The sequence below is a fragment of the Aquarana catesbeiana genome, linkage group LG05 (assembly GCF_042186555.1).
Source record: "Aquarana catesbeiana isolate 2022-GZ linkage group LG05, ASM4218655v1, whole genome shotgun sequence".
Classification (NCBI taxonomy): Eukaryota; Metazoa; Chordata; class Amphibia; order Anura; family Ranidae; genus Aquarana; species Aquarana catesbeiana.
The window spans coordinates 331,634,643-331,646,991 of NC_133328.1; the positions used below are offsets into that span (position 1 = coordinate 331,634,643).

General features: G+C 36.0%; 1 protein-coding gene across 12 annotated transcripts in view; it reads right to left on the reverse strand.

The window, feature by feature from the left end:
* CDH12 (cadherin 12) overlaps nucleotides 1-12,349 on the reverse strand; it is a 1,995,427-nt gene that overhangs the window by 833,916 nt on the left and 1,149,162 nt on the right. For 8 of the 12 annotated variants that reach the window (XM_073630873.1, XM_073630871.1, XM_073630869.1 and 5 more), the window contains one exon: nucleotides 1,603-1,864. The exons of 2 other annotated variants lie outside the window; for them this stretch is intronic. The gene's annotated coding sequence lies outside the window, so the exon portion shown is untranslated. The remainder of the gene's footprint in view (nucleotides 1-1,602; nucleotides 1,865-12,349) is intronic. 2 more of the 12 variants (XM_073630875.1, XM_073630870.1) reach the window with 1 other exon arrangement.

The following is a 12,349-nucleotide window of genomic DNA, read 5'->3' on the forward strand; positions in this document are numbered from 1 at the left end:
TACTCACACCTTCACTCCCCAATTGGGTCTTTCACCCTCTTCCTCACACTTTTTTCCCCGGTACTAATTGCCCCACCCCTTCACCCATTCTTTGTCCAGGTTGCCTTGTTCCTTTGCCTGCCATGGTTGTCGCCTCGGGGGGCGCTCCGGGGGAGATGTCCGCCGCGGCTCCCGGGTGGGAGTGCCATTCCAGATGGCTTTGCTTCACGGCACCACACCACCACCATACGAACCTAGTGAGTCTATTGGCATTTAGATAGGGGGTTTTACCCCGCTATTTTATATATGTTTACAACCTATTAAATTGAACCAACCCTCTTACCCCCAGATTCATCATGTGCTTTCTCCTGACGAGTGACTGCCTAGTCACGAAACGCGTTGAGCTGCCACACGTTTTGATTACCAATTAGTACCCATGATATTATGTTTACCCTCTTTACCCTTTCTGGTTTGGATCTTGTGGTCATAGGCCGTGCAAGGATTACTATGTATTACCATCTTCTACCCTTACCTTTCTTGGTGAAATTTTGGAAGTTATAGCCTATTATACAATGTGACAATGAACTTGTAACATTTTATGTTTTACATTATTATGCTATAAATGCTATGTATTGTATATTTTACATGTTCTATATTTGACCGTACCTCATGACAATTATTAAAATCCTTCCAATTACTTCACCATTTGTACTTTATCGTCATCATATGCTTTATTTAAAGTCCCACCACCCTGTTCTCGCCCCTTCTTTTGACTAACTGATCTCTCTTAAAAACAAACTGCTAATACACAAAATCTGACCTCTGTTTCTGCTGTGGCAAAAACAGATACAGTGGATTTATTAGTGTAAGATAAGATTGAAATTACAGCTTGCTGCATTACATCAAATGCTAAGTAAGGGAAAATTGACGTTTAACCTTATCTGCAGTGACATCAAAGGAAATTGTGCCTCGTGGAGTCTACAATGAAGCCAAGCAGAACCTAATAATAAAAGGGCTCCAGTAGAGAAGATTTAGATGAGTTGGGACTATTGTCTCATTTTTATTGTTATGTGCAGCATGTGCAGCATTGCATAGGTTTGCTGTTGTACATGGGTTATATTGCATTGGATGGATAAATAAACCATTTATGCTTTACATTTAGTGCACTGGGGACAGGAATCAGCTAAGGAACAGTTTCATCCACTGTTTCATCCAAGGCAGTGGAGATAATAAGGTGGACTTTATTCATTAGCAATAAGAACCTGATAGAGGTTCTGACCCAATCCAAAATGATTTGTTTGGAGTTCCCATCTAAAATTCAAAACAGTTCATTGGGAGTTCTGCATTTGGCAGCTGTGGATAGTTTAGTGCAGATAAAAAAATAAATTCTATTTTCACAGTGATAGAGAGGCATTCTTCATCTTGCTTAATGACATCAATTTACTGCATACTTTGAAACATGGAGATAAATGTAATTATTTGCCTTGAAATGTGCAAAGTCAGCTATGCCACTGAAATATGGCCATATGCATCTGAAGTGTGTATTTTAAACTTGATAAAAGAGCTTCTGGCCATACTAAGTTGTCATTTTTGCTTAGAAAAGTAATATTCTACAGGTCTCACCTTTTCTGTTTTAGAGAGTTCCTTTCCAAACAGAGAATGAATGATCTACTAACACAAAGATTTCGAGAAGCCCATCATGGCTGACAGTTCCAATGAGACCCAGGTCCGTCCCTGGAAGCGTTTATAGTTTCATATATTCCTCATCAGATACTGAATCTCACAGCTCTATATTTATCTGACACTTCGAGATTTCAAGACGAAAGACATCATTTTCCAGAACTGCTTTCTGGCTCCTTTGAAAACAGAGAGAAATGTATATGCCCTGTAAATGGCAAGAAACAAATGTAACAGATCATTAAAATCACACAATGTGCCAATATGGTTGCTTGTCAACAATAGCTACATAAACATGCAATTTATACAGTAAAATATCACTAATGTCCAATGATTTATAATTTCTAATGAATGTGATAGTGAATTCATTTCGGCATAAATGTACATTTTATTTGCAGAGCAGTGATGTCACAACTGAATTATCTTTTTTTTAAGTAATTGTGTAAACTGTGTAAAAAAGTGACTTCTGTGTTACAGTTTACTAAAAATATGAGTCAGTGCTTGTTGATAGCCCAATAAAAACATATGGACCAATGAAACGTGCATGAACATGCCAAAAAACAAGAGTGCGAAAAACCACAAAAATGTGGAAGGGCCCTAAAACTTTATATATACATATATATATATATATATATATATATATATATATAGTGAAATTTTCAACCTATAAAATTTACAGGAAATAAGAAAGAAGAGAGAAAAAGGCTGCATATCTGTAGTCCTTGAATGGTTCAGGAGGCAATGTTATGATACAAAGAGATAACAGTAAATGGTATCACACTTCAATTTACTGTAGCTATACAGCATTAGGGTCAATGATAGAACCTTAGAATGACTCAAAAAAAAAAAGAAAAGAAAGAAAATATTTTTTATGTACACAGTAAGCAATACATATTTCTGGGGGTTTTTTGCCCATGTTGCTATCTAAGAAATATCTCTGCTTGATATGCTCTTGCAGATCTGGAATCATTTACTCATTTAGCAATGTTTGGTATCTCTCAGCCTTTTTAACCCCCTCCCACCTGGCGTATTGTAACAAGATGGCTGAGCGGGAGCCCCATTATTCTGGGAGGACATCATATGATGTCCTCCCAAGATCGCACCTTGCGCGTGCCCCACGGGCCATACTCTGGCGCGATCTGTCATCCGCTGTGTCCACCGAACACAGTCGACGACAAATCACTGTACTGGCCCGCTGCCAGTACCATGTGATTGCTGTAGTCATTCACAGCAGATCACTTGACAATTGTACACAATGAAAGGCTTTGATTCATGCCTTTCATTGTGTACTATTGTGATGAACTCTATAATTGTACAGACAGGGCCAATCACAGCCCACCTGTACCATGTGATTCACTGTGGTAAATCACAGCTAATCACAATAGTAAACACTGAATGAATAGTTTCCATTCAGAGAAAATGGTTGCTTATAACTGTAAAATTCACAACGGTATTACTCAGAGTCAATTTCGCTTCCTCTTACAGCTCTTAACAGCCGTAAAACAAACTATAGCTAAGTCTTGGGAGTTCCCGTCTTTGGAATACCCCAACTCTGACTATAGCTGAAACCAAACAATGAATGGAGCCCTTATTCATGCTAAAATTTAAGCCATCGAAAGGGATCAGATCCGTAATTTTGAAAAAATCTGTTGTTTGTCCCCAGACTTTGATGAGGCATTGTTATTGTCTTAGTAACTTTCCCTCTTGCATCATGCCTCTACTCACTCATTCAACTGGGGCCGCACTACCTCTATGAAACTTACCTTTGGCCCCCACTACACTCTTTCTCTTCTCTTTATAACTAATTATTTGTCTGGTCTGTTCCTGAGTCTTCTGGATCATTTTCCTTTTTCTCCTATGCTATACAATTTTCCCCCTCCTCAGTCCATATATGGTACTCTCATAGATGTATTCCCAACTCATGTATTCCCAACATCTGATCCACTGGTCTAAAACCATTCTGGCTGATAGCCGACCGATAGTTAGTTACAAACTGTCTTCTATATTCTCGTTTATCTGCCTCTCTAGACTTCTGATAAAGATGGTCTAATGGATACTCTGCATTATTTAATGTTGTAACTGGGTTTTAAAGGTCATTTTCTAATCTGATGTAATCAGTTATGTTAATTTTGTACCACTATATTTGTCTATTCATGACTATTCACTTTTACCTTGTTTAAAACAATAAACAAATTTGACAAGGAGAAATAAAAAAAACATGTAATTAAAAAAAAGTAAACAATAAAGAAAAAATCTATACACAATGCTGTGAAAAATTATTTGCCCCCTTTCTGATTTTTTATTTTTTTTGCATATTTGTCACACTTAAATGACTCAGATCATCAAACAAATTGTATTATTAAATACAAAATGCAGTTTTTAAATGATGGTTTCATTTATTAAGGCAAAAAAGATGTCCAAACCTGTCTGGCTTTATGTGAAAAAGTAATTGCCCCTAAAACTAATAACCGGTTGTGCCACCCTTGGCGGCAACAACTGCAATGAACAACTGCAATAACTGGCAATGAGTCTTTCACATTGCTGTGGAGCAATTTTGGCCCACTCTTCTTTGCATAACTGTTTTAATTCAGCCACATTGGAGGGTTTTCCAGCATGAACGGCCTGTGTAATGTCATGATACAGCATCTCAATTGGATTTAAGTTCGGACTTTGACTAGGCCACTCCAAAACCTAAATTTTGCTTTGTTTGAACCATTTGGAGGTGGACTTGCTGTTGTGTTTCGGATCATTGTCCTGCTGCGTAACCCAAGTGCACTTGAGCTTGAAGTCACACACTGATGGCCGGACATTCTCCTTTAGGATTTTCTGGTAGAGCTCAGAATTTATGGTTCCATCAATTATGGTAAGTCGTCCAGGTCCTGAAGCTGCAAAGCAGCCCCAGACCATCATGCTACCACCACCATATCTGACTGTTGGTATGATGTTCTTGTTATGAAATGCTGTATTCATTTTATGCCAGATGTAACGGGACGCACACCTTCCAAAAAGTTAATTTTTTGTCTAATCAGTTCACAGAATATTTGCCTAAAAGTCCTGGGGATAATCAAGATGTTTTTTGGTAAATGTGTGATGAGCCTTTGTGTTCTTTTTGGTCAGCAGTGGCTTTGGCCTTGGAACTCTCCCATGGATGCCATTTTTTCCCAGTCTCTTTCTCAGGGCTTTTTTTCTCAGAGGGAAGGTGCAGGTACCCCCCCTGCCGTCCGAGTCACCCCTTGACCCTGCCCCCTACCCATCTCCGAGCAGCGTTCCTTGGGTCCAACCCTTACCCACCTCCCAGTACTGCCCCTTTTAGAGAATACAAAACCAAGTATTTTATATGAAGTGTGTTAATGATAACAAGAAAGGCAATTAAATACATCCAGCAACAATAGCCAGCCCAGCAATAGACAGATCCCCTCCAGCAACAATGCATACCCAACAGCCAGCATCAATTGACCCTTCAGCAGCCAGCAACATTAGACCCCTCCCTCAACAGTAGATCCCACCCAGCAACAATTGACCCCCTGCAACATAAGACCCACCCCAGCAACAACAGATCCCCCATCAGCAACAATAGGCCCCCCTGAAAAAAAAGATTCCATCCAGCAACAATATAAGTGTGAGAAGGGGCAAATACTTTTTCACAGCACTGTATATATATGTAAATATATATCTATATATAGATATCTATATATAGATATAGATATCTATATATAGATATCTATATATATATATATATATATATATATATAGATATATATCTATATACATATAGATATATATCTATATACATATAGATATATATCTATATATATCTATATATATCTATATCTATATATAGATATAGATATATCTATATCTATATATAGATATAGATATATATATATAAAATTGGGGTGGGTGCAGCGCTAAAAATGTTGATCAGAAAAAATTAATATGGAAACCAGATGAATTAGCATTCAGTAGTGGTGAAAAATGTAAATGGAAAACTAAAACAATGTCCCTACACATCAAGAGTGTGGATCAAAAACATTTTTTGATTATAAAAACTAAATGAATTAGCATTCAGTAGTGGTGATGGAGATCTTTTGATAAGATCTCCAGCCACACCCATCTCCATTGCTGTTTACCATTTCCATGGAGGTCCGAGGAGCCTCATGACATCATCACATAGGGCGGAGCCATGGCACCATTATGGATGATTGACTAGCACCTTGATTTTATATCGGAGCTCTCCTAAAGATATCCTTGATAAGGATCCGACTGATTAGGATATCCGTTCAGGTTTCTGGGAGACCCAATTCCCTGGGCTTGGTGAGACCGCCATTGCGGTCATCCCTGCGGGTAAGGAGACTACATGCTCACTTTGGGTGGACAACCTATTTAGACGAAGAATCCCCACTATTCTTTTCACGGCGATCAGGTGTTTTCACTTTCATGAACATTCTTCAACAATTTCTGTCACCTCTTTGGGACTTTATTTGTTATAATTTTTTTTTGCATATTCTATGACCCTTCTTTTTGGAAACCTTTCTGACGTTTTGTCATTTTACATTTTGCATCAATGTGCCTTTAAAGTTGCGACTCACATCATTGTTATTTATACGTTTTTTATCTTTATATTTTTCATTTGTTTTCACTAGAATATTGTTTTGTCAAACTTTTGCTTATTTTTATTTTCACTTTTATTTTTGTAGGGATTCCGCTCTAATTTTGCACCTACACTTTTTTTTACCACTGCATGATCATTCAACTGATTGCTTGTGTTAATTTTTTTCAATCTTTTTTTCCTATTTATAGGAACACTGCTTTGGTTCTCAACTTTTTATTTTTCACCACTACTGAATGCTAATTCATTTAGTTTTTATAATCAAAAAATGTTTTTGATCCACACTCTTGATGTGTAGGGACATTGTTTTAGTTTTCCATTTACATTTTTCACCACTACTGAATGTTAATCCATCTGGTTTCCATATTAATTTTTTCTGATCAACATTTTTAGCGCTGCACCCACCCCATATTTTATACTGATTCTAGTTTTGCATTGAAGACTTTTTGGTGCTGGCAGCTTTATTTATAATCTAAATTGGTTCATTCAATTTTTTATCTAGTTTTCTACTTTCAAGCGCAGCTTTAACCTTTTGTTTTTATATATATATATATATATATATATATATATATATATATATATATATATATATACATATTGTCAGCAGTGTCCCTGATCACTGGCAAACCAATTATATAATGATGTTGTATTGCACTGGAGACAGTGTGTAAAAAAAAGTTTTGAAATTCTGAAAAAAAAAAAAAAATTCTTAATGTTTCATAAAATTGTGACAAAAAAATTAAACTTTAAAAAACTTGCCATGCATCTTACTAAATACCTTGGACTGTCTACTGTCTACTTTCAAAAAGGGGTCATTGGGAGAATATTTGTACTGTCCTGGCATTTTTAAGCCTCAAGCAATGTGTCCATAAGTACATCAGGACTGATTGATTTTCATATACTGTATATATACAATAGTTTGTGAACTCTATAACTTTCCTACAGACTAAATAATATACAAGGTTTTGGGTTTTGGATTATTTTCACCAAAGAATTGTAGCAGTATATATTTTGGCCTAAATTTATGAAGAAAGATTATTTATTTGCAAAAACGTACAACAGAAATTAAGAAAAACGCTTTTTTAAAAAAATATGTCAGCAAAATTTTAGCAAAAAAAAAAACACCAGCAGTGATAAAATACCACTAAAGGAATGTTCTATTTTTGTAAAAAGTATGATAAAAAATGTCATATAAGTACAGTGTTGCATGACTGAGCAATTGTCACTGAAAGTGTGACAGCGCTGAAAGCTGTAAATTGGCCTGGGCAGGAAGGGGTAAAAGTGTCTGGCAGTGAAGTGGTTAAAGATGTATTTTAGGCATGGTATATTTTTACATAATTACATTGGTCATACGAGGTGGAGAGCATGATGTCACTGCCCTGTCTCTCTATCTCATCCAATCAGAGAATGTTTTGCAAAGCATTCTCAGAATGATACCCATGCTGAACGACCAACCTCCTGTGTTCACGATTCATGAGGCCAGACACTCAACCTGGAACCCTGAAGGAACTTAAGATCACTGGTGTAATGGTGTCTAATTCAGTGATTTTAAAATTCCATTGGCATTGGCACGGTATGGTATGTACATAGTTGTATTGGTCCAAGCTAGGCTAGAGTAACTATGTAAAAATATACTACGCCTGGAACTCTTCTTCAAAAGCAAATATTTATTAATTTTAACAAATGTATATAATTGTAACAAATATTTATCAAGTATCCCAATGTGTGTCAGTTTACCTTAAGAACCCCTTCAAGTAGGTACATTTATTGTTCACAGCCTAAAAATAAATACCAGTGAATTTCAAATGATCTCTTATGTTTCTGAAATAAGTAAACAGCAAATACAATTTGTTGTGTGCTCTATTTAATATTCAATAAGCTTTCAAACTCTTATACTAAACTTACTTCACTAAGTTGGAGTATCTTTTGCATCTAATAGAAGAACCCCTGGGGTTAAATATACCTCATGGTGGGAACTACAGGTATAATTTGCCTATGTATAACTTGATTAAATGCTTGACACTTATATTTAGATCTACCTTATTATTATGTATATGGTACAACTAGAGGCATTTTAATAATATTTAACCACGATGTACTGGCCAGAAATGCTCTTAGGGGTTGTGTTGCTTCCTGTGTGAGTTGTGTGCCCTTGAACTAACATGCAGGTATAATAGTAAATAGAACTAATCAGTGACTTAGCTTTCAGCTCAAGCAGCCACAGAAAGAAGCTTAGCAGCTTTGTAGTCAATCTAAAGAGCACACAGCAAGAATACAAAATGAGATCAGCATGTCAATTTAGGTACTTGAATAGATGCAAAAAGAAACTATTGAAAATTAAATAGCACAAAAAAAACCCCAAATAAAGTGGGTTTTAGCACAACTTCGGACAGTATATGTAAAGTAAAGAATGTACCCTTTTCTTCTAACTATGCTTTTATTAACTGAAAGACATGTGGTGATTCTGAACCTAGTTGCTTGATACAACATGCTGTGCTGAAGTAACCATACTGAGGTTAATTCCAAGTAAAAATGGGTAATCTTGTTCTAGTAAACATGGTCCAAGGTCAGAGTTTGGATGCCATGGGTACAGAATTACAATGACTCCGCAGATCAGCAGAAAGAAAATGCTGTTGTATATGTGCTGCTCACACTCAGTATATCGCTATGAACTGTCAAACATAACATCTCTGTCATACAGAAAGAAAGAAAAAACAGTGATGTTGTCAGCACTACAACCTTTGCACTATGTATGAGATTAGAGTTCTGTATCTTGCTTTCCCTCATCTCTGAACAGCAATGAAATGTCCATTGACATGTGAGCTGGTTAACGCTTCACTCATTTTGGGTTTCATGTGAGGAAAATATATTTCTGCCTATAGCAATCTGTCAGAATCCTTGTTTTCTTTTTTCAAACTACAGACTGTAGAAATAACAGCTGAAAATGGTTGCTCATAAGCAGCACAGTTTTTTTTGTTTTTTTTGCTAGAAAACTTTTCTTAGACTTAAACTTCTATATAAAGTCTACTGTCAGTTTTTCTTTGAATTTGCTCCACTATTAAAAATTAAAGGACAAAATCAAACTATTTTCATTGGATCCCAAAGCTAGTTTTACTTTTTTTAAATTTTGCATTACAGGGAAAAGTAAAGGTTTAGTTCAGGGGGAACATTATTATAATGAGTTTTTGGGACTGTAGAAATAATGTTTAGCTTGCTGTCACATCTATTGCATGCTCCTGACCTTGGGCACTGTTTGGTCCTTTGGAACTGATGCTGAAATACTGTATCATCACTCTGAGATACTACTGTTCCATGCATAGAACAAATGCATAGGGTGTAAAGGCTGAGTAATTAGAGGGTCAATTAGCCCTACAGGGGTGTGTGTGTGTGTGTGTGTGTGTGTGTGTGTGTGTGTGTGTGTGTGTGTGTGTGTGTGTGTGTGTGTGTAAAATTGTTCATTGATACTCGATTACCAGCACCTGTTCCCGGTTATTTTTACAAAATTTGCTAGAGATTCAATGTGCAATAATATTATATATATATATATATATATATATATATATATATATATATATATATATAATAGTTTAATGGCAGTAAATATTGCTATTATTATATTATTGGTAATGCTATAAAATTTATAATAACTGCAAACTTGCACAATAGGGAAGACTAGGATTTCCTCAGTGGCTGCACATTTGCAATATATGTTGAAACATATGGGTACTTGCTGGATGTGATTTTTCTGACTTGTAACCGCAAGAAATTCCCTCTTGCATTAAGCTTCAAGCTAAGAGTCAATTTACAACTCTACCTCAAGTGATAATGCGATTTTAGAATTAAATATCTCACATTAAGCGCTGTAAGGCTCTAATTTATGTTTTGCTAGCTTATTAAAAGATCATTATTAAAAAAACTGATAGTGAAGTGAAAATAATTCAAATAAATATCTGCAGGCAGTGCCACATTTTTTAAAACTGGCGACAATGGAAACTGTGTGCTCCTGTGTGCAGTTTGCAAATTATTTGGAAACCAAATGTTAGCAGTGCTGCAAATTTATGATACTGCAGCAAACTACCAAATGTTACAGTAGAGAAAATACATAAAGCCAAGCAAGCTCACTCTATAAATTATGTGAGTCTAGGTGTCTATTTTTTTTATAATCTAAAATATCCAAGATTTTATTGTTTTTTTTCATTATCGAAGATATACAGGAATGCAAGTTTAAAATATAACAGAAGAAAACATAACACAACAAGTCAGAAACTTAAGCACATTTTTTCAATATTCTATTTGAAAAAATGTGTAGAGCATATCAACAATAATACATTTAAGTGATAAAATGGAAATAATGAAAAACAGTTTCATTTTGAGTTTTTGCATTTTGTATAATTTTCTCTCTGTTCTCGAGAAGTATAGCAATTATATACTGTACGTGCAGGGTACAAAATTGTATTTTCCAGGAATATCACATTTATCACACATTGTCATAATTCGATGTGAAAGAATAATCAATTACCTGTTTTTCAAGCTTATTTGCCCACACAACCCTCACAGTGTGAGCCACCCACCAATGTATTATTATTTATTGCTCACAACAGATATGAACCTGCAAACCACCCTTAAAATGTTATATGTTATATTCCTATAGCTGGAAAGCCAAGAGCTTGCACACTTCCTTCACTTTGATATCCACTTATAAACCTTTCAGCACCCCACCTTTCTCCAATCTCATCCTGACATTGACGGCCAACCCACCTCCAGTGACCTCAGAGAAGTTGTTTTTGTAAAATGTATCTGTTCTCTGTGAACCGGTAAAAGGTTAATTTGGATACCTTATCCACATACTTTTAAAAAAATAAATCCATGACCCCACATTCACCATTTTTTTAAAAACATATTTTAAGAAAATCAATGGGATCTTCAGGCTTCATTCAGTCTGTACTAGGTCTACTCTTTAGAAAAAGTCATTATCAATGGCTAAACGTTGAAGAGCAAAATTGCCCATGCCCTTACATTGGGACTTTAGTCACACTATAAATTAATCTAGTGGAGACTGATAACTTAGCAACAAGACTCAGAGATTTACATTTTGTTTTAAAGCACAGTGTCAAAATTTCCTACTGGAATGAAAACAATGTAGTATTCTTTTGAGTCTAAAGAGATTGTTTCAAAAAAGTTAAGCTTCTGTTTTTTCTTTTTTTTTTCAGATGTATGGTTGATGCTCAGGATTGGTGTATGAGGCTAACAAATCTTTTATACTTGTCAACCGTAAGCTGTCATTATATTTTTATTGTGTCCTGTCTTTGTTTACAGATAGAATAGGAGGTTGCAGATATAATTGTTGGGAGGAAGAAACAAGCCATACTGTAACCAATCGTTATTCATGTGTGCAATAAACACAAACAGGAAACAGCTAGTAGTAAAATCCAAGACATGCATATAAAATCCCAGTTGAACTTCCAGTTTAAATCCAGCTAAATACATTTGAATCACATAAAAAAAGGGTATCCAAAGTCTTTTAATTCATTTTCTTTAGAAAGCAGCAACAGCCTCAGTAGGAAAGAATGTCCCCTACCAGCATGCTGTAGTAAATAACCTATGCTGATACAGAGATGCCCAGACCAAAATTAGCAGTGTTATGGTGCGTACACACGATCGCACATTCCGACAACAAATTCCATGTTTTTTTTTCCGATGAATGTTGGCTCAAACTTGTCTTGCATACACACGGTCACATAAACTTGGTTTGAATTTGCAAACGTCAAGAATGTGGTGACGTACAACACGTACAACAGCACTAGAAAGAGGAAGTTAAATACCAAGTGCGCCACCCTTTGGGCTCCTTCCACTAATCTCATGTTAGTAGTAGTTTGGTGACAGGCAATTCGCGCTTTTCAGCCTCCTGCTTTTCCGATCATTCCTGCTCTTCAGTTTGTGCTTGTGGGTTCATATTTATATTACGTATTTGATTTTCAGCACATTCTTGTCCACTCGTTTTCTGATTTTCAGCTCCGGCCTTTGTTTTCCAGTGCTTTTCTGTTAGTTCGTTCTGACCAGCTGACCATTTTGAAGCCATGAGGA